Genomic DNA, 25611 nt, shown 5'->3' on the forward strand with positions numbered 1-25611 from the left:
CAAGTATTTGAATGAATGCTCTGAAGAACTATTTGGGAAAGGCACTGGTTTTGCTGGGCCACGGAAGGCGGGACTAGACATAATGAGTGGAAGTTATAGGAAAATGGAATTTGGTTCAAGGTGATTCAAATCTCCATAGCTATTAGAGTTGACCACCAGTGGAATGATTTGTCTCAATCAATCAGCAAGCATTTATTAAGCCACTAATATGTGTTGGCCACCGAGGAATACAAGATAATTTTTTTTATGTACTTGAAGCTGAGTCTTATTTAATTTTGTCACTCTTTTCTTTCTTCTTCTTCTTTTTTTCTTTTTTCTTTTTTTTTTTTAAATAATTATAACTTTTTATTGACAGAACCCATGCCTGGGTAATTTTTTACAACATTATCCCTTGCACTCACTTCTGTTCCGATTTTTCCCCTCTCTCTCTCTACCCCCTCCCCTAGATGGCAAGCAGTCCTATACATGTTAAATACGTCACAGTATATCCTAGATACAATATATGTGTGTAGAACCGAACAGTTCTCTTGTTGCACAGGGAGAATTGGATTCAGAAGGTAAAAATAACCTGGGAAGAAAAACAAAAATGCAAATAGTTTACATTCAATTCCCAGTGTTCTTTCTTTGGGTGTAGCTGCATCTGTCCATCACTAATCAATTGAAACTGAATTAGGTCTCTTTGTCAAAGAAATCCACTTCCATCAGAATACATCCTCATACAGTATCATTGTTGAGGTATATAACAATCTCTTGGTTCTGCTCATTTCATTCAGCATCAGTTCATGGAAGTCTCGCCAATCCTCTGTGTATTCATCCTGCTGGTCATTTCTTACAGAACAATAATGGGAATACAAGATAGTAAGAAAACGGGTTCTATTTCATTACATTCTCTCCTAGTGGGCACTTTCCCCATCAGAGAGGCCTTCAAGGGAAGGCTGGATAAACAGTGATAGAAGATCAGTAGTTCTCAGAGGCCATTGAGCTCAATCCCTTCATTTTGAAGAAACTGAAGGGAAGTGATTTGTTGAGCTAAGCTAAGAAGTGTTCTAGAGGGGATATTGCTGGTTCCCCCTGCTTAGAGCTGGCAGAACCTCAGAGGCTTCCTCATTTTACAGACAATGAAACAGAGGCTCATGTAAATAAAGTGAGTCACCCAGAGTCTGAAATGAGATTTATACCCAGGTTTTTCTTTTTTCCAAGTCTAGAGCTGATGAAGGATTCCTCTTCCAGGTGAAGGCTGAATGGGTGATCCAGGAAGTTCCTTCTGATTCTGAGATACTGTGTGGGCATCTATGAACACTTGTGATCTCAGCTCACCCTCGAGGCTCTGATCCCCTATCCTCCCAAGGCCTGGTTAAGGAATGTGTATTGTTTGGAAAGGAATTAAAAACCCCTTTTGATTTTCAAAACCAATTTCAGCCTCTTCCTTCCGGGGCTAGACCCAGGAGCCAAAGTTTCCTTGTACATTTCTTCCTTTAAATGAGTAAGCGAGTAGTAATGCCATAACAGCCCCCAGATTTCACAGATGTGTCCAGAAGAAGGCCACCTCAGAACCAGCTGCTGGCAACGGCTTGCGCCAATTGGCTGTATTATATGCTGCCAGTCATTGAGGAAGTTCTGTAAAAGGCTCCAATATTACCCAAAGGGCTGCATATGTTTGGACACCAGGTCACAAAGGATGGAGGGGGAACCCTCCGTCCTCAACCTCTTCCCTCATCTGACTTCCCATTGTTTTCCCTTGGGTCTGGGGTGAGGGCAGGCGCTATCTCCTCTCATCTGCCTCAGGCTGCCCAGAAATGAGAGTTTTTGTGTGTTTTTTTTTTTTTTTTTTACCCTTTTCAGCTTTTATATTCTGAGAGAAGCCTTGGAAACGCTGCTACTGTTTATATCAACACACATGCTCCTTACCACAGGAAGTGCAACCTCACGTTTGCTGTGATAAGTGCTTGGCTTACTCTGACCAAAAGAGGAACAGATTTTAAACAGATTAAAAAACATAGACACTAGCCAACCCAAAGTCTTTCAGCTAGGTCACAATTTATTTGGGGATTCCATCAGGCCCTCAGGTCTAGAGATAAGGCATTTCAGACAGGGCAATTTAAAGTAGGATTAGAATATTGGTGGCAGTTAGTAGTTCACCTTGTGAAAAGTGAATAATTAATCCTAGGGAAGCAGGATATAATCTGATTATTTACTGCTAGATCAATAGAAGCCGCAGGATGCATCAATTCTTACTCCAGTAATGTGGTCGATACTCATCAAGCATGGGTAACCGGCTTTTAAAAACTTTCACTCTGCAGAAAAACACACAATATCTAACTCCCTAACAAAATATCACACCCTTTGCTCCAGTCAAATTGGGCCTTGTTCTTCCCCAACACATGGCTTTTTCCTGTCCTCAGAGTTTTGCTCAACTATTCCAGATGACTTCCTTCCCCTCTTTATTGAATTACTATTCATTCTTCAAAATAAAGCACAATCACCATCTTTTCTAGGAAATTTCCCTTCATTTTTCTTTCTACTCCCTATAAAAATCTTTCAAGAAAGACAATGCTTAACACTTGGGTTTTATTGCATTGTAATAATTTGTGCATGTTATGTTGCCTACTAGATTGTAAATTCCTAGGGACAAAGTCCCAACTAGTTTAGTGCAATGATGTTCTGCTCATAAATATTGTTAAGTGTTTGTTGAATGAACACTTCAAAAAAAGGGTATAACTAGCAACTTTGCATAGCAAGCTCAGTAGAGGCTTCAGGTATACTCAATGATTAACCATTTGGCTATTTGTTTTTTCACCAGATAAGCTTTATCTTCTCTTGGCAGGTGTAGGTTTATGAGTATATGGGGGCAGGAAGGAAAATGGATCACATGAGTAAAGAGAATGCAGGGGAGACTATATGGTTCTGTCTGTGTAGGTTTTATGCATGTTTTTGAGTGCTGGGTAAGAAATGTTTATGGGGCTATGTGCATAAATACATGTGCATGCCTGTGACTGAATATTTTGCTTTTATAAATAGAAGTTCTTTTATCCTTGAGAGTAAAAATGGCTTCTTTTTGGTCTTCTGGCCATAGCAAAATACCTGGCACAAGGTAGGTCATAGTCAGTACTTGTTGACAGACTGGTTGATTGAAGGATTGATATTTTACCCTTCCCATTGACCTTAGAGAATACCATCTCCATCTACCATTCTTGTCCATCTTCCTGGCTTTAGGAGAGGCAAACATTTGTTATCAGCAGATGCCTTATGAGTGCTTCCACCAGTGCAGACTTCCAGTTCTTCCCCACAACCCCCCCCCCCTAAAAAAAGAAAAAAAGGAATGGAAAAGATAAAGACTAGATAACAATTTCTTTAAGAAACAGGGTTTAATTTTCTTTAAAACATATATAATTTCTGTTTGAGCTTGAGAAGATGGACTTATTTTCATTGGTGATAATTACTGGGAGAGGAAAATTTGGAAAGGGCATTGGTAGTGTTCCATGTCATAGAGTTTGGTCCAGGGTTCATGTGGTAAAGTGGCTAATTGGTCTGGACACTGTCCAGGCTACCAACGGACTTCCAGGATCAGATGGGAAGGCTGAACAAATGTGATAAATTATAACAATCAGCCCCAGAACCGAATTTGCAGAAGGTGAGTCAGCAGCCTCTAAGAGAATCACAGTATCCTAGGTTTCTTCAGCATAAAGATGCTCAGATGTCTGGAGGGAGAGAAGAAGGGAGGGAAGAAGGGAAGAAGAAAGGGAGGGAGGAGAAAGGAAAGAAAAGGAGGGGAGGAGAGAGGAGGAAGGGAAGAAAAGAGAGATGGGGGAGAGAGAAAGAGGGAGAAGGAGGCAAAGACTGAAACAGAGACAGTGAGTCAGAGAGAAAAATAAAGATACAGATAGGAACAGAAATCTAGAAACCTGCCTCATATTTGCTAGAGTTTGGTTGTCATGAAGACCCTTTAGAGGAAAGAACCAGAAAGCAAATTAGATATAGCCTAAGTCACTATTTTATATTTCCATAGTCCATTTTTTCTTTTCTTTTTTTCCTTAAAATGTGTTTGAGACATCACTAAGCTTCCTTTAAAACAACCTTCTCCACAACATTTTCCCACAAAAACAATTAAATAAAATGTCCTAATAAAGTGATTTTGAACTGATATTTGTCACTTTCATTTATTGTTTGCTAATAGAAAAGATGGATAAATGCTTTAAATATAATAACTTGGAAGTAATACTGTCCACTGGATTTGATCTGATTCTATAACCCTTTTCTCAATGAAGCTGAAAGCACTTTTTAAAAAATAGCCATCATATGTATTTTTACTGATTTTATTAACATTCATTTGTGTATTTAACTTTTGTCCCTTACATTTCCTAATATATATCATCCCTCTTCTGCCTCTTCTCAGAGAGCCATCCCTCATAACAAAGATTTAAAAAGTGAAAAAAGCAACCTAAGCAAAACATGGAAAAAGACTAATGTAATGTCCCAATCTATAATCTCCTTCCTCTACAAAGAAGTTGGGGAAGTGTCCTGAATATATGTGATCTCATTTGTTCTTGTTGAGGTCTAGATTTGGGGTACTTAAATGAAATTAGGGTTTAGTTAAGGTCTAGTGGCAGGTTTGGGGTACAGGGAGCCAAACAGAACTCCCCTGCAACCCCCTTGGATTCGGCGCAAGGATACGGCGGTAATTGAGGTCTAGTAGTGGCGCGAGTCCCCAATAAAGGAATTTATTAGCCCAAGAGCTAAATTGATAAAAGAGGTTTATTATTGGGTTTAGAAGTAGGAGATCCTCACATGGCTGCCATGTTTGGAATCTCTGCAAAGAGGGGTTCCTAGCATGGCCCTTTTATAATAGAAGACTTAGCTCCAGGAGCTTTGGGGTGTAGCCCCAGAGTTGGCTCAGATCCCGGTGGGGCTGGGACAGGTCTGGATCTTCTATTGGAATTCAAAGGGACCAGAATTTGTGAGTCAAAGGGTAATTTACATTATTAACTAGGAGGGGGTGGGAATCTAGAAAGGAATCTTTCCCACATCATTCTCACAGCATCCCTGGGGTCAGGTATGGCTGATTGTTATTCCAGTTTGGGGAAGTTATAACCAACACAAATTTACAGAATAAGTTATCTATGCAAGCTTATTTACCTATGCTTCTTCAATGGATCAATGTTCTCACTGATATGACTAGTTCCTGCATTGGGATGGATCTCAACTCATCCATGCCTTCATATTTTGTGCTATTTTTGTCATTGTACTCTTAAAGAACCTTCATAGAAGTATTATCCCATAGCAGCTTTCCTTGAGGTCTTTTAAAATTTCATTAGCCGCTGCTAGACCTAAACTACACCTATGTTATCCCTTGCTCTTGCTATAGCTTCATTCTTATTTCTTTACTAACAAACCTCTTTTTCTAATCAATCCTTTTTTCAATAATATCCCTATGCCATTTTTGGTCAGCATAAATATCTTGTGGCTAATTTGTATCCATGATAATGTTTTTCAATTTTCTTTTTTATTTTTGTTATTTGAGAGACTGCACTGTTCCAAGATTATGACTGTAAAGCATTACTAGGAAAACATTTGTATTTAAATAAAAAGATAAGCAATTGCTGTGGGGGTGGGAAATGGTCATTAAAAACACTACACAGTTTCCTAAATGTAATTTAGTCTGCTCTGTTTCTCTTAGTCCTGGGCCCAACTTGTCCATATGCAGAGATTGTTTAACCAATTGAATATGATAGGGAGGCAACAACCTTTTTTTAGGCAATTACCTATATTTTTATAGATTGTTGTTTCTTTTGAGAAATAATAAATAACAGTAAGGAAGCCTTGCATTGTTCTGGAGCTTGATTGAAAGGCCTTGTACTATAGTGGAAAACAGAACTCAAGGTCAGGCTAGCCATGGGTGTGGATCTTGATATTGACAATTGCTAGTAGTGTGAACCTATGCAAATCATTTAACTTGTCTGAGATTCAGTTTATTTATCTGTAAAATTCAGAAAATAATGCCTGGAGGACAACCTTATGGTTATGAGGCTAAGTGAGATAATGCATGTAAAATGTTTTGCAAACCCTAAAGCATTTTATAAATATCATTTATAAATATTAAGGCAATATATTATATAATGCATTATAATAACATGTAATATACATTGTATTATACTTATGTATAATAAACATTAACTAGTAAAAGACATCCTCCCAGTGGAGCTTTAGGCAGTATGCCTTTCCCAATTTTGCACCTCGTTCACTGTTAAGATAGAAGATTCTTCTATTTGAGTTAGAAGAAAGTGGAGGGCCATTTAAGAAAAAATTTTCAAACATCTACTCTTGAAAACTCTATACTGGGTTTTGGGAATACAAAGCTCCCTCTCCCCCAAAATGACTTTTTGTCAAAGAGTTTATAATCTACTGGGTTGGGGGAGGTAGAGAACCATGGCATATAAACAAATAAATATAATACAAGCAAAACTGAAGGTAGTGAAGATAGAAACAACTTGGGAGATCAGCAGACAGAGGAGGCTGCTTTTGAATTGAGGCATAGAGTTGGAGGGTGCGTAACCATGGGAGATGGCTTATAGAAATGTATAAGGCAGGAAATAAGCTAGGTTTTGAGAAAAATTAGTGATTCACTTTGGCTGACACATGGGTCAAAGGGACTAGTATAGAATGAGGCTGGAAAAATAGATGTGAGTAATATTGTGGAGGCTCCAAAGTGCCAGGCTAAGGAGCTGGGATTTTATCCTTTAGACAGTAAGAAGCCACTGAAGGTTTGAGGTAGGATACTGATGTGAGATCTCTGCCTTTTATTTTGGTTCTTGTGTAGAGGATGGATTATAGGATAACCAGCTGATGTGGACATAACTAAGGAGAATTGAACTAGGGAAGGTAGGTCTCCAAGCAAAGAAAAGTAGTTTGATGGAAAATAATGTTTGGAAAGATGAAGAAACTGTTTAGCTGCAGAAAGTAAGGGAGGAGAAAGTGGCAAACATGCTTTTGAGGCCAGAAAGCTGGTTGACCTAGAAAATGGTGGTGCCCTTAACAGAAATAAGAAAGTCTGAAAGGGAAGATAATGATTTCCGTACTGAATGCATCAAATTTTAGTTTCCAGTGAGCAGTTGACAATGTGCAAATATATTTAACAGAGTTTTAGGTTGCCATAAAGATCTAGAAATTACTTGCATGGGATCCAAGAGGGAAAATATAGAGAAAGAAAATAGTATTTCCCAAAATATATATTAACCAAATAGAAAAAATAGCAGATTAATGAACTTAATATGCAATTAAAAGTAGAAAATTGACAAATGCACACAAAATAAACAAAAGAGAAGCTTTGGAAACTAGACAAGAAATCAGTAAGTTGGAAATCAAGAAGAATATATAATTGATAAAACAGAAAGCTGTTTCTTTGAAAAGATTAAAAAATTGATAAATTTTTAGCTAACCTTAAAAATAAGAGAACAAAATCAGATTATCAGATTGGGAAAAAAAGATGCATATACAAAGTGATACTGGTTTCTTTGCTGTTTCTCATACAGGATATTCCATCTCCTTACTGTTCATTTTCACTGAAGATCTTTTTGCCTGAAATTTTCCCACTTTGCATCATTGCCTCCTCTCTGACTTCCTTCAAATCTTAGTGAAAGTGAAAAACCATGTTTTAACATGGGTGCCTTTCCCTTATGCAGTATATGCCTTGTTTATGCATAATCATTTCATTGTGTTGTTGCAAATAAAACCCCTGAGAAACATTATCAGGTAATTAATAATCAATTCTAGGTTAACCAATAATTAATGGTTTCTCTCAGTAACCAAAGACCTTAAGGGAGATTCTGAAAAACCTTATTGCCTTTGAACAGGGAATTATTCTTGATTGGTGAATATTTAATAAGGAGGCCAGATGAAAGTCTTCAACTTCTCCTGAGAATATAACTTGCTCATGATACTCAACAAAAGATCCATTTGATCCAGAGTTGGCTTTTGTTTAAAGTAAATAAAAAGTAAGGATCCTTGGGCCCAGATATGGAAAAGGCTGAAACTCTTGAGTCGATGCACTGAGGTTGGTTCCAGCACTTAAGGCTAATTACCAATTGGACAATACTCTATAAGCATAAGCTTGGAAAATGGCCCTTCCCACTATGCTGTGCTGGCTCCATAATTGGTGTATACAGAGAATTGTAGGAGGGACTAGGGGGTGGAGTAAGACTAGCCAGAGTCATTTTGGTGGCAAATGAGGAAGAAGGAAGGTCATGGAGATTCTGCTTCCATCCAATTCAATCCTACCTCTAAAGACCAAGTATAAAGACGGAGGACTTTTGCTTATCCTGACTCTGGCTGATTCTAAGGTATCCAGGGTGCTAATGCGATCATTACACAGATACATGACTTGGGCTTAATTAACTTACTTTTTTATGGAGTGAGGTCTTAAAAATAGGAGGAAAAAGATGGATCACAAATTAATAATTATTAATATTAATCTCTCAGACGCTCCCATTATTAAATTGTGAGCTCCTTGCACTCAGAAACAATATTTGCCTTTCTTTGGATCTTTGGTGTTTAACATGTAGCAAGCTCTTAAGAAATGCTTGTTGATTGATTGATAAGAGATAGCATGTTAGTTGAGCTTTGAAGGCAGTTAGGTATTCCAAGAATCAGAAAAGTAAAGACAGTTACATTTCAGGAATGAGGGACAGCCTGTGCAAAGGCATGGACAAAAATCATATAAAGTGATATGTATATGAGGTAAGCTTGTTTGGCTTGTTAGTAGAGTTGATAAAAGAAAGTAATTTGAACAAGGCTTAAAAGTTAGGCTGGTATCCAGATTGTAAAAGACTTTGAATGACAAATAAAAGAGTTTATATTTTAGCAAAAAGATACGGGCAACATTCGGAGGCTTTTGAGTAGGGGAATGATGTGATCTGACCTATGTTTTTTAGAAAATCACTTTGGAAGCTTTCACAGAAGATAGAAGAGAGAGAGGAGACTAATATTATAAGGCTATTGCAGTTGTCCAGGGAAGAAGTAACTGAGAGAATCTGAATTAAAGTGGTGGCCATGTGAATGGAAAGAAGGTATTGGATATCAGAGATGATATGGGAGGTGGAATTAAACAAGACTTGGCAGCTAATGGAAAAGATATGGGGTAAGGGAGAGTGAAAAGTTGGTAATAACTCCTATGATGCAGAATGACTAAAAAGATGACCAGAACAGAAATACAAAAGTTAGAATCCATGGAGAGAATTTGTAGGGAAAGATAATTTCTGTTTTGGACAAATTGATTTCAAGGTGACTGTGAGGGATCTGGTTGGAAATGTCAAATAGGTAGTTGGTGATTTCCTGGAAACTGGAGCCCATTAGAGAGACTAGAACTGGTTGTGTACATCTGGGTGTCATCTGAATAGAGATGATAATTGAAGCTATAGGAGCTAAAGAGATCACTGAGAGAAAAGGAGATGGCTTTGGATAGGACCTTGAGGAACACTCATAGTTAGGGAGTGGTCCACAGAGTGATGATCAACTTCAAAGAAATGTGAGAGGAGTGATTAGATGAGTGAACAAGAGAGAGCAGTTTCATGAATACCCAGAAAGAGAGAATATTCAGGAGGACAGGATGATCTGCAATATCTGGTACTTCAAAGAAGTCAAGAAGAATGAGAATTTAGACAAGGTCATTGGTTATGGCAAAAATAATAAGAATATGAAATGATGGGTAAGTTTGGAGGAACAGTTTCAGTTGATCCGAAGTTATAAATATGTCTAAAGTTATAAGCAGTAACTTTTGAAGTTTTCTTTCACTTCTTAAATCTGTGTTTTATTTTCTGATATATGCCATCCTCTCCCAACATGTTTGTATTGAACTCATTGAGGATCAAATGAAATTGAAGAGCTTGTCAGACTCTTCACAGATTTTCTCTACATGTTCATTCTCTCCAATTGGCATTGAGTATAATTATCTTTGGAGTTTTGTTGTATATGTTGATCAGGAGCACTGCAAGACAAGATGATCAGGCGTCTCATTGATGAGGTTTAGGTTTTGAGGTTCCCTTTTGTCAGGGAACCAAATGATGAGGTATAGATTTGGGGAACCAAAATGAAATTAGGGTTCCTAGTGGTCAGGGAGTTAAATGATAAGGTCTAGTGGCAAGTTCAGGGTTCAGGGTTCAGGGAACCAAATGGAAAGGTTTGGCTCCCTTACACCCCCTTGGGATTCAGCACAAGAGTAGGGAGTTTTGGGGAACTTCCTTCTGGCGGTGAAGAGATTCTCTGTAAAGGAATTTACAAACCTGAAAAGGCTAGACTATCTGATAAAAGAGGTTTATTATAGGCACTGGGAAGTAAAGTAGTGGAGGAGTAAAGTTTAGAGAACTCCTGACAGAGAGGAATAAAGTCTTGTTAGGGAAATGGATGAGGATAAAGAGAGGGTAGCACTGGAAAGAGAATATTATTTCAGTGGACAGAGGCTTGCTGTGCCAGGAAGAGAGATTCCTTGGCATCTTAGGTCCTCTGCAGTTGCAGTTTTTATAAGCCTTGGCTACAAGCTAAAGGGGGCTAGTAGGGGCTAGTGGGTGGAGTTCCAAGTTGGCTCTTTTTTTCTACAAGCTGGATTTCAGTTTGAGCTGAATTTGAATAGAATTGAATGAATCTCTTTAATTCAATAGGATTGGTATCTCCAGCTCTGAAATAAACCAGCTCTACCTAAGTTACAGAATGAAGCTGCTTGTCCTCAAGTGGAGTCCCCACAGTGAAAGGATTCAAGGAGAATTTGTCCTTCAAGGAGTTTTAGTTTCGGGAACCCTTCTTCATCATGGAAAAAATGTTTCTTCTTGTCTTTGGGTGCAACCGTGAAAGCAACTCAGCCAATTCTATAAGGAGAATCTGTAATCCATTTGTTTTCTAAGTTTACCTTTCTTTTGTCTTCAAATGTTATTATTTATCCCAAGGATAGGGGATATATAGGGACCAGAACTGTGGCTTCATTGATAATGGGGACTCTTGGTTGAAGAAGCTCCTTCTACTAATGTAAACTGGCACTTTCTCTGTAATTTATAGTGCCTAGACAGTTGCCTTGGATAATGAGAAGGTAAATAACTTGCATAGGATTTCATACTAGTATGTGTCAGAGGTTTAAATCAAGCTCCTGCTAGCTGAGAAGCCAGCTCTCTAGCTATGTTGTCATTGCCTTTCATATCATAAGTATATAATGCAGTTGAGTTCTTATAAAAGAATGTCAGTTGAGTGGTTATTAGACAAAGATGATTTCAGTAAAAATTTGTAGATGCTCTAAAACCCCTGCAGATTTTAGCACCATTTGCTTCCTTTCAAAGGAGACTACTCAGGATTGAAGGCCATCCCAATTTTGTATTTGTTTCATGGGTTGCCAAGACCAGAGAATTTGCTGCCTTGTATCCAGCCTACTGATGACTCATCCTACAATCATCTCAATTGGTCCTTGAATTGAAGACCCAGTTTTCAGTCAGGACTGTAAGTGAAGTCTTTCTAGCAAGGTGTATTTTATCAGAGCATGGGGTCTACTAGCATATGGGAACAGAAGGAAATAAGCATTTATTAATACCTGCTATATGCAAAGCAGTGTGCTCAATACTCCATCAATCTTATCTTATTTGATGTTGCAGCATTGCTGGAAGGTAGGTACTATTACCATCCCCATTTGCAGACAGCAAGTCTAATTGACTTGCCAAGGATCACAGAAGTGGGAGTATCTGAGGCTGGGTTTAAACTTGATATGTAAATCTTCCGTGCCCAGTGCCACCTGGCTCTATAACTGTCAAGACCCCGTTACCGTGAGGCTCTATAACTGTCAAGACCCCGTTACCGTAAGATTCAGAGAAGGATGTGCTTATCTGCGGTCTGTGTGTGAAAGATCTGGAACTTGTTTAGCGTGGGGAACTCCTGGTGTGAGAAGTTCCTTCCCCAACAGAGCTTATGTTTTCTTATAGCAAACCCCAGGGAGCTGCATCTAGGAGACATTTAAAGGTTAAAAGACTTCCCTAAGGACACCCAGCAACTAAGCCTCAGATATGGAATGTTAACACAGATCTTCCCAACTCCAAAGTACTATTCCTTGCTCTATGCACAGTCTATGACACATCTGAATATATAAATATATTAAAAAGGGAGGAACAGGATAGATTATATCTCCCTTTCAAACTCTTGACTCTATTGAGTCTTTGACTACTCATAGAACATTGGAGCTCAAAGAAATCATTGAGATCATCTTATCCAACTATCTGGATATCCAGCACAGAAGAGGAAACTTTATAGTACAAAATTATTTAGAACCCTAAATTAAGGCTAATGGCTTCCTGACCTGAGTTCATTTGCAGAACTTAAATTCACTCAGAAGACACTTGCATAGCCCAGTGGCATGAATATTGTAACTGGAATTAGAAGATTAAGTTTGAAACCCAGTCTAACACTTAAGAGTTGTGCAACCATCATGAAATTACTTAACTATCTCTAAACCTCAGTTTCTACGACAGGAAAATGGGGGTAGTAATCATTGTATAGTCTAGTTTGTAGAGTTATTGTGGAGAAAGCATTATGAAATGCAAGTGATAATAAATTACATAATATTATTATTATTGAGAGAGAACATTGTATAGTATATAGTCAAACTCAAAACCAGGAAGACCTGTATATGAGTCTCACTTCTTACATAATGGCTGATTGATGATTCTGGGAAATTCTTATTTCTATGTAATTATCTAAGTCTATAAGTTGCATTGAGAGAGGAAGTTTCCTCTTGGGAATTCCCTGTAGTAAGGAAACTATAAGTCAGGTCTCTATCATCATGTTGATGAGGAGGAAGAAGTGTATATGAGAGATACTGTTCCATAGGGAGCCAAGTATAGGAGTTAGTAGATCCCAAGCTGTTATCAAGATATTTGATGACAGTTCATAGGATCTTTGACTTAGAGATGGAAAAGGACCTTAATGGTAATCTAATCCAACCCTTTATTTTACAAGTAGCACAAACCCTGGAGCTACCTTTCCAAATTCCCATTTGCACTGGATGTCACATTCCCAGAATGTGGCTGCCAGCTCCCTTATTAGCTGGTTGTGTCTTTCTAATGATCTTCTCCCCAAGCTCCAGCTGGTGTACTTCCCCCACTGATTATCAGTTCATATCAGTTAATTACCCAGAGTTAATTGGGGATATTTACTGGAGTGGTAAGGTAAGAACAGTTGTCATAAAACATTCCCCCCCAAAAGGTTGTGACTTCTCCCTCAAGTACAAAGTGGCCTCAAACTTAGCATATGTAAGGCAGAGGGGGAGCTCAGAATTCAGGGCTGATGGATGTCCCTTTCTCCCCTCATAAAATACTCACAAAGTTTCCCTTAAGCATGGGACAGTGGCAAGGGGCAGTAGTCTTCCAGGCTTCTTGTCCAGGCCTACAGCTTTATTTGAGCAATGTGTCTGGTTTATCCTCAGCTCCCAGTGTAGACACTACCACTAGTCCCCACTAATTCAGGAAACACCCCTAGGATAATATTGAGAAATCCAAATTGTCTGATTCTTCCAATTTCATAAGGTTCTTGTTTGGTCAAGGGAACAAGGAAGAGATAGAGGTTCTATTCCTCCCCCCTCTAAGCAGTTCTGTCTCTCAGGAACACGGCTGGAATTTCTTTCTCCTCTAAACTTCAGGACACTCAAATAATATAGGGTACTGAACCACATGACAGGGTAGGACATACATTAATTTAATGCCATTAGTCGATCGATTCATTATAGATGGTTTCATCTATAATGGATATAATGGATAAAGTTATCTTGGCTTGAGAATCTTTTTAGTTACTTTAGATGGGGACATGGTGATTTGTTCAAACAGGTGATCTCACCTTTTCATACTAATGAGGACCTAATGTCCTAGAAGTTAGTCACAAAGGTTGTAAGTGGCAAGGTGCAACCTCTGACCCCAACTCCAACGTTCTTTCCAACGTGAATCATGCAGCATGGGTGATACTTGGGAAATATCCTTTGTGGTGGAATTGAGCAAAGATTCCTAAATAGTTACTATCTTTGCATGGAGAAGGTCTTTTGCTTGAAATGATGGATTTCTGAATTGAAATGGGTTGGTCTTGGTAAGGTTGTTGTGAAAGGTAATTACTCTTGATTTAGTAGTTTGGACTTGAGGGAGAATTTGTCCTTTTCATTTCACAAGGACAGAAGTATTCCTGGCTTGCAGAAGCAGCTGGCAGAGGCTATCGTAGAAATCTGTTTCATAATCTGTTTATTGAAATGTTTAAATATTTTGTCTTTGTAAATAAAGCTACATTCTCTTAAAAGGCAGAAAAATAAGTGTAATCTCTTAGATGCTATTTTGGGTGTGGTAGTTTTTCTAGCATGGAAATGTAGATCCTACCATTGAGATCTCTTTATAGGGCAAAGCAGGTCTTCTTTTGAGCAAAACATAGCTAGTTTTTCATATGAGGAACTTTGTTCTTGCTGGGAGGTAGGGTGGGAGCAGAGATCCTTTCTTGATTAAATTGACATAAAGCTTTTTGTAAAAGAAAAAAGATTTTCTGCAAAAACAGCAAATATTGAGGGGAGAAGTTTTTCTCTCAAAATGATTTCATTTAGAATTCCGGAGTCTTTGAGGTCATGTAGTCTAACTTCCTCATTTTATAGATGAGTAAACTGAGGCTCAGAAGAGTAAATTACTTGTCTAAAGTGTTTTAAATAGCAAATCATACGGGAATAGAAGTCAAATTTTCTGATTCTAAATTCAGTGTTCTTTCTACTATACTAGTGCTGCCTCCTCATGAACAAAAAACATGTGCAGCTCAGTGGAAAGAGCTCTGGCTTTGGAGTCAGAGGGCCTGGACTTGATTTGCAGCTTTACTAATTACCCCTTATGTGGAATGGGCTCTTCCTCCGCCTTCCTCCCCCATCCCCTTCACCTTCCTTTGTCATCCTCTCTACCACCCCCACTATGAACTCATTGATTCAGTGATCCCTTGCTGTTCCTGAAACATGACATTCCATGTCCCTGCAGGAGAGTTTCTCCTGTCTATCCCCCTGGATAAGCCTGGGATGCTCTCCCTTGGCTTCCATTATAGCCCCTTGGCTTCCCTCAATGCCCAGCTGAAATCCCACTTTCTACAGGAAGCCGTTCCAAGTCTCTCTTAATTGTATTGCATTGCTTCTGTTGATTATTTTCTGTTTATTCTGTATATATTTTGTATGTGCATAGTTGTTTGCCCGTTGTCTATCCCATTAGATTGTGAGCTCCTTGTCCTGAGTCTTCTTTATACACAATGTCTCGCACATGCTTAATCTCTTGGGCCCAGGTTTTCTCATCAGAAAAAAAAGAGGGAGTGTCCTCTAAAGACCCCTTCAAGCTTTAAATCGATGATTTCTAATCATCTATTTCTAATTTCTATTTCTAATAGCTATATTTAGAATATAGTCCTACGAGAACTAAGTGGTAGGGTGGCAATAGATGGTCTTTAAGGATCCTTCCAGTTCTAAAGTTTATAGTTTGGCCCTGATTTTCCTTGCCAATATTTCTGCAAAAAGAGAGGATAGAAATTGTGTACCATTAAGTTTTTGGATCATCTGTGAATCATCTTCCCAACTTTTTCTGGCCTTCAGGACCAGAGATGACCAAGAGTAGGCTGTCAGATCACATGAAGCTGCAAGGATCACTGATCCAATAGACATAAATTCAGTGTTTGGAGCCGTAGAGCATCTGGATTTGTATCCCTGTTCTGCTCTTTGCTATTTGTGTGATTGCATGAAAAGGAAAGTCATTGAACCTCCTGGGGCCTCAGCTTGCTTCATGTAAAATGAGGGAGTTGCACTAGGCAACCTCTGATGTTTCTTGTACTTTAAACCTATGACTCTATGGTCTCTCACTTTGATGAATAAGATGAGAAGCTATCCAGTGTCACACAGTGTCAGAGCTGGCTTCAGATAGCTTCAGAGCTGGTACTATTTCTTCCTTCCACAGCACACAGTGTGGTGCTGCCAACAAATAAAACACGAAATTTGCTGCCCACCCAGCCTTGATCCTTGAAGTTATAGAGTGAGTGTCAGAGACACTAAAAACAGTCACAGTGATTCCATATGTGTATAGTTTGTTGGGATGTGACTTAACAGGTGCAGTCTCATGTTTGTTTACATGAAGCCTGTTTTTTTGATAATGTAGATGAAGGGACCAGGGAAGGGGAGACAATTCAAGAGGAGTGATCTCTGAGAATCCCTGAGATCCTTCCAAAGGAAGCCTCAGAGGCCACCTTTTACAGAAGGCCTTTCCTGGGTCCTGCTCTAGCTAGAATGCCTTCTGCTTCAAGGTTACCCTGTATTTACTTTGTATGTATCTTGCATATATAGGTACCCACACATGTACAGCATATATATGCACTTATTATATCCCCATATATTATACCCCTCTATCATTAGAATGTGAGATTCTTTTGAAGTCAAGGATTGTTTTTGCTTTTGTCTTTGCATCCTCAGCACTTACACAGTCTTTGGCTTAATTAATGCTTTTTGATGGGTTGATTGAGAGGAAATTAATTTCAGTTACGGAAAGAGAGGTTCCTGTTGATCATCTTGCAGAACTATACCATACCTTATCTCTGTGTTAGTTTTATCTCAAAGGGATAGTGATTTCCTAAGACTTTCCCGATCTCCCTCAATGCCTATCACTGTGCTAGAACCACTGTGCCCTTCCACTCCTTGCCCTTAAAAACTTATTACTAGATCATAATCTAGAAATGGAATAGAGCTCACAGGTGATCTAGTATGACCCCCTCATTTTACAGATGAAGAATCTGAAGCCCACAGAGATTTTTTTTTTTGCCCAGAGTCATAAAGTAGTACCTTTTAGAGGTGAAACACTAGAACCAACAGCTGGAGAGGGTCCTCCAGGTTCTACCACTGTAGTTTCAAGAGAAAATCAATCAATTTACAACCTGCAGGGCTCATTATGAACAATTTAGTGCTCCCCATTTCTATTTGTCACCATTGGTTTAGGCAACCACCTGGCCTAAAGCCAGAGGGCCAGGCCAAAGGGCCTTTTGAAATTTCATCTAGTTCCATGGTTCCATGATTCTAAAAGTGATCTATGCTCCTGACTCATTGGTCTAAGGAATAAGAGCCAGAGTTTTTGACACCCCTTGTTGGGTTGGGTTCAGTGTGGTTGTGTCGGCTCCAGCACCTGTGATTTTATCTAGGACTTCTACCTTGGAAGGTATAAGGAGAGAGGGGTGGACAGAGAGTCACGTTTCTGGGCTAAAAGTGGGAGACTAAAATGTAATCAGCAGGATGTGGCTAGAGGCTCTGCATTCTTTTTTAAAAAGGAGACCGGGAAGGCTGTTGTTTTGTTAATCACTATTTGACTCATCATCCCTATCAAAGAGTCTGTAGGAGGTGGAGAGCAGAGTCTGTTGTACAGAGCTATCTAGTCCTTGACTCAGAGGGCCTAAGAATGTAGAGGACACCAGCAGGGCTCTTTGTGACTTCTGGTACCAGAACCCCTTTTTCTTTCAGTTTTTAAGCCTGAATTTGAGGTGGGTGTCTAAACCATCCCAAGCAGATTTGCTGTTTTCTTCTTGAAACTCTCCAGGGATGAAACCTCTAGAACCTCTGACTGGCTATTCTTCTGACCTGCCTTCCTGGATTTTGGGTCCACTTGCCCAGGTTGGGCTGTTGGTCAGGAATGTGTGCCTAATGGTGCTAAAACAAGATGCAGCATTGTCTGGGAGTTATTATTACCCATCTGTGGAGAGGGAATCTGTGAGCCAGAAGGGTGATTCATCCCTGGCGCAGATGGAGGTGGTGTTCTGGTTTCACTTGCTTTTTTAAAAAAATACAAAACTGCATGAGATAGCTTCATTTTCCAATTCATTTTATGGATACCTCAATTTGCCAAGATAATATAATTTTTCCTTTTAAAACTTGTATTTTTTGGATGCAAGATATTGGCATCTGTGGGATTTGGTTTTCCCCTGACCCAAACCTTCACAAAGAGATGATTTTTTGCAAATCGTTCTTTTTCTGCACAGCTTTCCTGACAAGGCCCACATGCTTCGCTCATCAGTTATATATTATACGCTTTGCAAGACTTGTGATGTGCATTGTGTTTGTAAAAACGAGAGAGGGTAATATTTATTTTTGAACATCTCCCCAAACTTCTCTCTTCCTTTTGAAAAGCAATACTTGTGGCTAGTCTTTTCTCTATTCTTCAGTTTGGACTGAAAAAGAGCTATAAACTTTGGACCATGGATTCTCATGAGTCAAAAGTAGTCACTTTCATGGAAAAATTATTCTTCAAAGGGAACTTGCTTTTTTAAGTATAAGATTGACAGTAGTTTCTGCAAAGGGTAAAGCTAGCACAGGGCTACAGTTAGCTTAGTGCATAAGTGATATATGTCCAATAGAGAGTAAACACTAGATCTATACAAGGAACAGTATCTATCCCAGTGTCTATACAGTGAATACTGAGGACCATCCAGTTCAAGAAATGAGCCTCCAGAAAGTTGTAATTTAGATTTTTTTTTCACTTACCTTCAGCCTTGTATGATAATTGCTTTGTGTTTTTTAAAAAATAGCATTTAGAGGGTAACTCCAACCTTCTTTCTCTTTACTCTTTCCTTCCAAAGTCTGGGATTCTTGGTCAAAACTTAGAGAGTAGTCCCCTACCCAATAAGAGGTCATAATTACATTCAAGGCATTTCTTCTTCCTTATTCCATATATTCCAAATTTTGTAGTATGGCCTTTGGAAATTGGGCTAGTTAAATGGTATTAATTTTTTACTGAACAAATTTATCTCCCTTGCGATGTGTTAAGCACCTACATTTCCAATTAACTGCTTCTGTTTATGGGTTATTAGATGAATAATCACAATTGTAGAAAAGTGCTCAAAAAGTTACTTCATTTTTCTGTTTTTACCTCTTCCTGTTTTCTAAAGGTTGTCACCGTAACTCTAACTATTGTATTGAAACTATTTACTTCCTATTTCTGAACTGGCCTAAGTTTCCTCTCTGCCTGGCTTTTTCTCTTCCTCAGTAGGGCCAGAAGTGGTACTTCTCTCAGTGAGTTCAAGGGATGGGCCAAAAGCTCCTGTCTGTTGTGTTATTTTATTTGCTGCAGTGGATGTAGAAATTCTTCCCACGGCCTGCAGTATGAGAAGAATAAGAGTAAGAATCATTAGAAGTCTCTAAAAGCAGGCAGCCAACATCACATAGAGTCTAAGAAAGATCCTCAAGCCTTTTTATCTCCTTTTATCTGGTAAGAGAAACTGATCGTTTTGTGCCTATGGATTGCATCTTTGGTTCAAGTCAGGTTGTTGACTTTTTTGATCAAATAGCCATAGCTGAAGAATTCTCTGCTCATCAGAAAGGTATGTAAGATATTTTGGCATGTATTATTTTTAAAACCTGTTTTAATGAGTGATAAGAGATTTGTCTTTATTTTGTATCTGTTAAGCACTTGGGAAAAATAAAATATTAAGAAATTGTAGATTGGACTCAGAATGGCAATTCTTAAGTGATTAACACGTATTTTTGTTGTTGATATTCATACTAATTACTTTTGTTGTTGTTGAGTCTTTTTAGTTGTGCTTGACTCTTTGTGACTCCACTTGGGGTTTTCTTGGCAAAGATGTGGAAGTGGTGTGTCATTTCCTTCTGAAGCTCATTTTACAGATGAGGAAACTGAGGCAAACAGTATTAAGTGACTTGTCCTTGGTCACATAGCTAGTAAGACTCTGAGGCAGGATTTGAACTGGGGAATTCCCAACACATGGGACTATCCCATTTGTACCTGCTGGTAGCAGCCTCTTTTAATTCTTGTTAGCAAAATGTTTTGGTATAATTTGCTCATCAGAAAGCATGCACAAAGATCTATTTCTGAAAAAATAATTCATGTAATCATCCCAAAGAATTCTTACATACTTGCATGTATCTGTGCATGCATGTGTGCTTGTAGGTTTGTACTGAGAGATTAATTGGTATAGGAAATTCCCTCCACTAATTCTGCCTATCGACTGCTCCACAAGTTATAATCTGATGAAACTGCCTGAGGAGAGTGAAAAGTTAGGTAACTTGCTTACTGTCACAGAGCTAAAGGCAAGATTTAATCTAGAGTCATCTTATCAGTTCCACAGTGTTACTTTTCAAGGAAGAATGTAGTTCTACAAATCCTCATTAAAGCAGGCATGCTTTGGGTCAGTAAAATTAATTACACTAGTCCAATTCCCCTCACAGTAATTCCACAATCAAATTTTAAAAAGGCATTTTATTAAAAGGATGATAATACCACCTGTCATCCTGTGGTTATCACCCAAAGGTGAATGGGATATATAATATGCATATATTGCTTTCTTAGTATTTAGGATCCATTAGGATCTTAAGTTGATCTAAAATAACTGTGAGACCCATGCTCAAAGAAGTAATATTGATTTCCTTTTGCAAGAAATCTTTATCCAAGAATGAAATAAGAGATTTTTATCTGCCAAACGAAAATGTAAGACAGGATGCTACTTAGACAAGTGATAACATCAGTTTAATAAAAGAAACCAAATGAATGTCACAGCCACTTAGAAAAAATACCTATTTTAACAATAACTTCATTACCTCAGCTAAAAGTTAACATTAATGATAAAAATGACTAAATACTAATTAAAATGAATGCCTGAATTATGATAAGAACTTGTGGTTTTTAGGAAACATCCTAGCACCTAGGTGAAAGACTGCTTTTTAGGTAGTACAGGTATTAGATTGGAGGGAGGAATCTTAGAGTTTAAGACATGGATCTTGGGGATTACAGGCCCCAAGAAAACAGCATGTAGGTCATCTGGGTTGCTCTTTTTCTTCTATAGGGTGTTGATTTTGAAATCATAATAGAATTCTTCCCTTCCAGAAGCAGGCTTCAGGAACTCCTCTGCTAGGGAGTTTGCTCCTCCACTAATATTGGTTTCACTACTTTGCCATTGTTCCTCTAGAGGTGCCATCTTGGTTCCACAGTTTCCATGACTGCTACTTCTGGGATCCAGCAGCTTGCTGGGTCCTCCTTTCTCCCCAGGTACCCTAGTCTGCACTCTGTGTATAGCCCCTTTCTCAGCTCTTCTCTTTGTCTACATTCAGTTTTCTCAAGTTGGTTGGCTTCTATTTTCTGTTGTCTGTCAGGTTCCCCTTAAAAGCCAAACCCAAGAGTGAGCTATTTAACACTCTATCCATATGTGCCAGTCATCTCAAAGATGATGTTAATAGATATTTGTCTATCCAGGGGTCCTCAAACTACGGCCCGCGGGCCGGATGCAGCAGCTGAGGCCGTTTCTCCCCCTCACCCAGGGCTATGAAGTTTCTTTATTTAAAGGCCCACAAAACAAAGTTTTTTCTTTTTTTTACTATAATTGGGCCTTCCAACAATCTGAGGGACAGTGAACTGGCCCCCTATTTAAAAAGTGTGAGGACCCTGGACTACCTTACAGAGATAACTTCAAGGTCAAATCAGTCCTCATTCAAGATCAAGGGAAGACTTCATTCTTTTACCTTGTTAGGTTGATTAACTCTTCCTGGTCACACCCACTATATTTGGATGAGTTTGAGTCAAGGTTTCAGTATTTACTAGCCAAAAGATTTGGGTAAATCACCTGTTTTCTATGCATTGTTTCCTCATATGAAAAAGAGAAATGATAGTATCCATTTAGATTAGTACCTAACACACAAGATTGTTGTGAAGAAACTCTGCACAAGACCTCACACAGCAAAGTATAAATACTTGTTTAATAAAAATTATATAAATAATAAATAAAAATTAATAAAACTTTTTTGAATTTTATACTTGTATATTCAGTGTATGTGTGTGTGTGTGTGTGTGTGTTGTTTATGTTTGCAGGTGCTATTTGATGGTGGGAGGCAACTTTTAAATCATAGAACATAGCATGTGAAATTCTCCTTTTGACCCCCTCCTTTTGACTAAGCACTGTGCATATGCACTTATTTGTTTTTTATAATTATTATAATTATATAAAACAATAAACTATTGCAATGCAGTATTCAAAATTATATTATTTCACACCATAAACAAACAAACCAATGATGTAGTCTACCAGTGTAATATCTTATTTTATTTTATTTGTTTATTAACCTTAAGGAAGCATTAGGCTGACTAATCTACATGGGTCACATAATGACTAGATTGGTCTTATGATATAAAGGTGGTGCAGATCTCCTTTAAATAGTTGATGTTATGTAGAAAGGTACTGGTAAGAATGTGAAATAGTCTAGAAGCCAGCATAATCTGTACTATTTTTAGTTATGGTAACTACTGTTAGTGTAACCAAGGCAATTTTTTCTGTTAGGATAATAACAATAATCTTATTGCTATAAGACAGTGGTTCTCAAAGTATGGTCTAGAGAATCCTGGGGATCTCTGAAACCCTTTTAGAGGGTCTACAAATTCAAAAATAGTTTTTATTTCCAATATGGTAAATGTCTATAAATATAACCCAGATAAACAAAAACGCTTTGGAGAGATCCTCAATAATTTTTAATAGGATAAAGATACTGAAAACAAAATTTTGAGAACCACTGCTATAAGAGTATGACGTATTAGATATATTCTAGATCTAGACTTAGGTTTAAATCCTGCCTCCAGCACTCCACTAACTGTGAATATGGACATATCATTTCTGCCTCTTACTGCCTATTGAATGATGTTGAAATTTGTCCAGAAAAGTTTGATCATTTTTATATGCCAGTTCTGCAAAGGCATTCTTAGGCAAGTTCTGGATAATGGATGATGCTCTCAAGCTTTGCCAGTCACCAGTGTGCTTGTTCCCATGCTTTTAAGTGTTTTATTCTGTGATTTTGTCAGATGCCTGACAGAAAATATGATCCAAAAAAATGGCATCAAGAGTAGCTTCCTACACCACTGCTAAATATTTCACTTGAAAAGACTTCACCCCCTTTGAGTTGTCCAGAGCTTCAGGAGAGACTACTGATTGCTTTCGGCAAAGAAGCTCCAACAGATCTAAACAGTTATTGATTAATATGAAAATCACAATCCCCCAAAGAATACCTGGTGCTGGTCAAAGCAACACATTTGGTCAGAGTGGCAATGATGATGAAATCAGCCAGAGGCTGAGCACAAAGGATTGTTGTTATGCTAAGCTCAGGGTGCCCATAACCAGTTTGCGGGGCTCTGGAAAACAGGGTGTCTCCAAATATCTTGACGAAGCAATCTGGACTTAGAGGATTTTAGAACTAAAGGGGTTATAGGTGCATCTGACCCACTCTTATTTTGAGAATGAGAAAGGTCATAGTATAGTGACAGAGTAATAAGTGACAGAGTTAGGATTTGAACCCAGATCTTCTGATTCCAAATCCAATGCACTCTTCACTCACCCTCTCTCTTCTCTCCTTATCTGTCCTCTCAAACATATATTCTCTCTTCCGAGGGGCAGGATTCTAATTCAGTACTGCTGAATAACCTTGTTAGATTTGTGCTATTTCTTTGTGGACATGTCAGAATTGACTGTATTCATTGTTTTTTGAGCTGGAAGGGATCTAAAGTTATCTAGTGTAACTTCTTTTATTCATTGATGGGAAAACCAAGGCTGAGAGCCAGGAATTGACTTGCCAAGCTCCTGCAGCTTGCTAATGGCAGAGATGGTACTAGATTACAGGGAGTCTAGATTCCCTGCTCAGTCCTATCGTTATCTTGTATCAGCAATGGATAGATGGGCTAGAACAGTTCATCCTAATGATGCTAAGAATGGTTGTCCCAGTCCATTTTTGCTGCTTTGGGTACACAGAGGTTTCCAAAGAAGCACCAGACTGGCTAATAATACTAAAAAGTTGTTGTTCAGCAGTTTTTTTTAATCGTGTTCAACATTTCATGGGCCCTTTTGGGGTTTTCTTGTCAGACATTAAGTGCTTTACTATTTCTTTCTTCAGCTCATTTTATAGATGAGGAAACTGAAGAAAATAGAGTGAATTGACTTGCCCAGGGTCACACAGCTAGTAAAGGTCTGAGGGCAGATTTAAATTCAGGAAGATGAGCCTTCCTGACTCCAGGCCCAGCGCTCTATTCACTTTGCCATCTAACTGTCCCAGTGAAAAGCAACAGGCCTTCACGTCTGATTCACACAAGGAAGACACTACGACTAATGTCACACTAAAGGGAATGAGAAAGGAGAAGAAAAGACAAAGATACATCTGGATTACACTCATTAAAGAGACAAAGACACAGCCCACTCTCCAGAATGGCAGATGCTTTCATGACTCATTGGAGTCTTGGTTGATAAGACCTTAATGCCCATGGCAAGGGGATAAAGAGACTGGTTGATCCAGGTTATGCTAGGTAGATCATTGCCTATTTATTTTTCTTTTTTTTCCCTTTTTTTTCTTTTTTTTTATTATTTTATTTATTTATTTTTTAGATCATTGCCTATTAAGGCAGATTAGAAATGTAGATGAATGCCATGTATTGTATAGTGAGAGAGGAGGTCATTAGAAGGCATGTCTGGTTTTCTTTTTAAACCTCTAGTGTTGTAGACAGGAAACCGAGATGCATTAAGTAGGAACCTAAAGGTGGCAAATAAACAGCTGTGGGCTTATTCTCCCAAATAGTGAAGCATCTGAACTTTCAGTTGAATTCAAGGCTTCTCCATTAGTGTGAGAACTTTTTTAGATGCAGGTTTCTCAAGGTTTCATCTTGATAAGCAAAAGGCAAAGAACACTGCACATATAAGGATTGGCTATTCATTTATTATTCTGTCTCCAGCACATGAAAATTTCTAGCATGGAAAAATTCAAATAAAAAAAGGTTCCAGAAAATAGGCAGGACAGGAGTAGATAGAAAGAAGAGGGGGGCAAATCTAGATTAGACAAGCTTGTCTTATAGATTTATTTTTTTCTCCTTTTAATTATTTTATTAAACCTGTTTATTTTCAAAATATATAATCAAATATGTGTTAAACATGGTAAAATATATATGTTAAATCCAATATATGCATACATATTTATATGATTATCTTGCTGCATAAGAAAAATCAGATCAAAAAGGAAAAAAAAATGAGAAAGAAAATAAAATGCAAGCAAACAAGAACAAAAAGATGAAAATGCTATGTTGTGATCCATGCTCAGTTTCCATAGACCTCTGTCTGGGTATAGATGGCTCTCTTCATCACAAGATCATTCTGGCCTGAATCATCTCATTACTGAGAAGAGCCACGTTCATCAGAATTGATCTTCATATAATCTTCTTGTTGCCATGTTCTGCTCATTTCACTCAGCATCAGTTCATGTAAGTCTCTCCAGGCTTTTCTGAAATCATCTTGTTGGTCTTTTCTTACATAACAATAATATTCCATAATATTCACATGCCATAGTTTATTCAGCCATTCTTCAATTGTTGGGCATCTACTCAGTTTCCAGTTTTTTGCCACTACAAAAAGGGCTGCCACAAACATTTTTGCATATGTGGGTCCCTTTCCCTCCTTTAAGATCTCTTTGGGATATAAGCCTAGTAGAAACACTGCTGGGTCAAAGGGTATGCACATTTTGATAACTTTTTGGGCATAGTTCCAGATTGCTCTCCATAATGGCTGGATGTGTTCACAACTTCACCAACAATGCATCAATGT

At 38.3% G+C, this 25611-nt stretch overlaps 1 protein-coding gene across 2 annotated transcripts in view; it reads left to right on the plus strand.

Moving 5' to 3' along the window:
* ZNF831 (zinc finger protein 831) overlaps window positions 1-25611 on the plus strand; it is an 87864-nt gene that overhangs the window by 4009 nt on the left and 58244 nt on the right. Inside the window, exon 1 of one of the 2 annotated variants that reach the window (XM_012539668.2) lies at window positions 18602-19359. The exons of the other annotated variant lie outside the window; for it this stretch is intronic. The gene's annotated coding sequence lies outside the window, so the exon portion shown is untranslated. Of the gene's footprint in view, window positions 1-18601; window positions 19360-25611 lie in introns of those variants that run through there. 2 annotated transcript variants of the gene reach the window in all.

This window comes from Sarcophilus harrisii, chromosome 2 (genome assembly GCF_902635505.1).
Source record: "Sarcophilus harrisii chromosome 2, mSarHar1.11, whole genome shotgun sequence".
Lineage (NCBI taxonomy): Eukaryota > Metazoa > Chordata > Mammalia > Dasyuromorphia > Dasyuridae > Sarcophilus > Sarcophilus harrisii.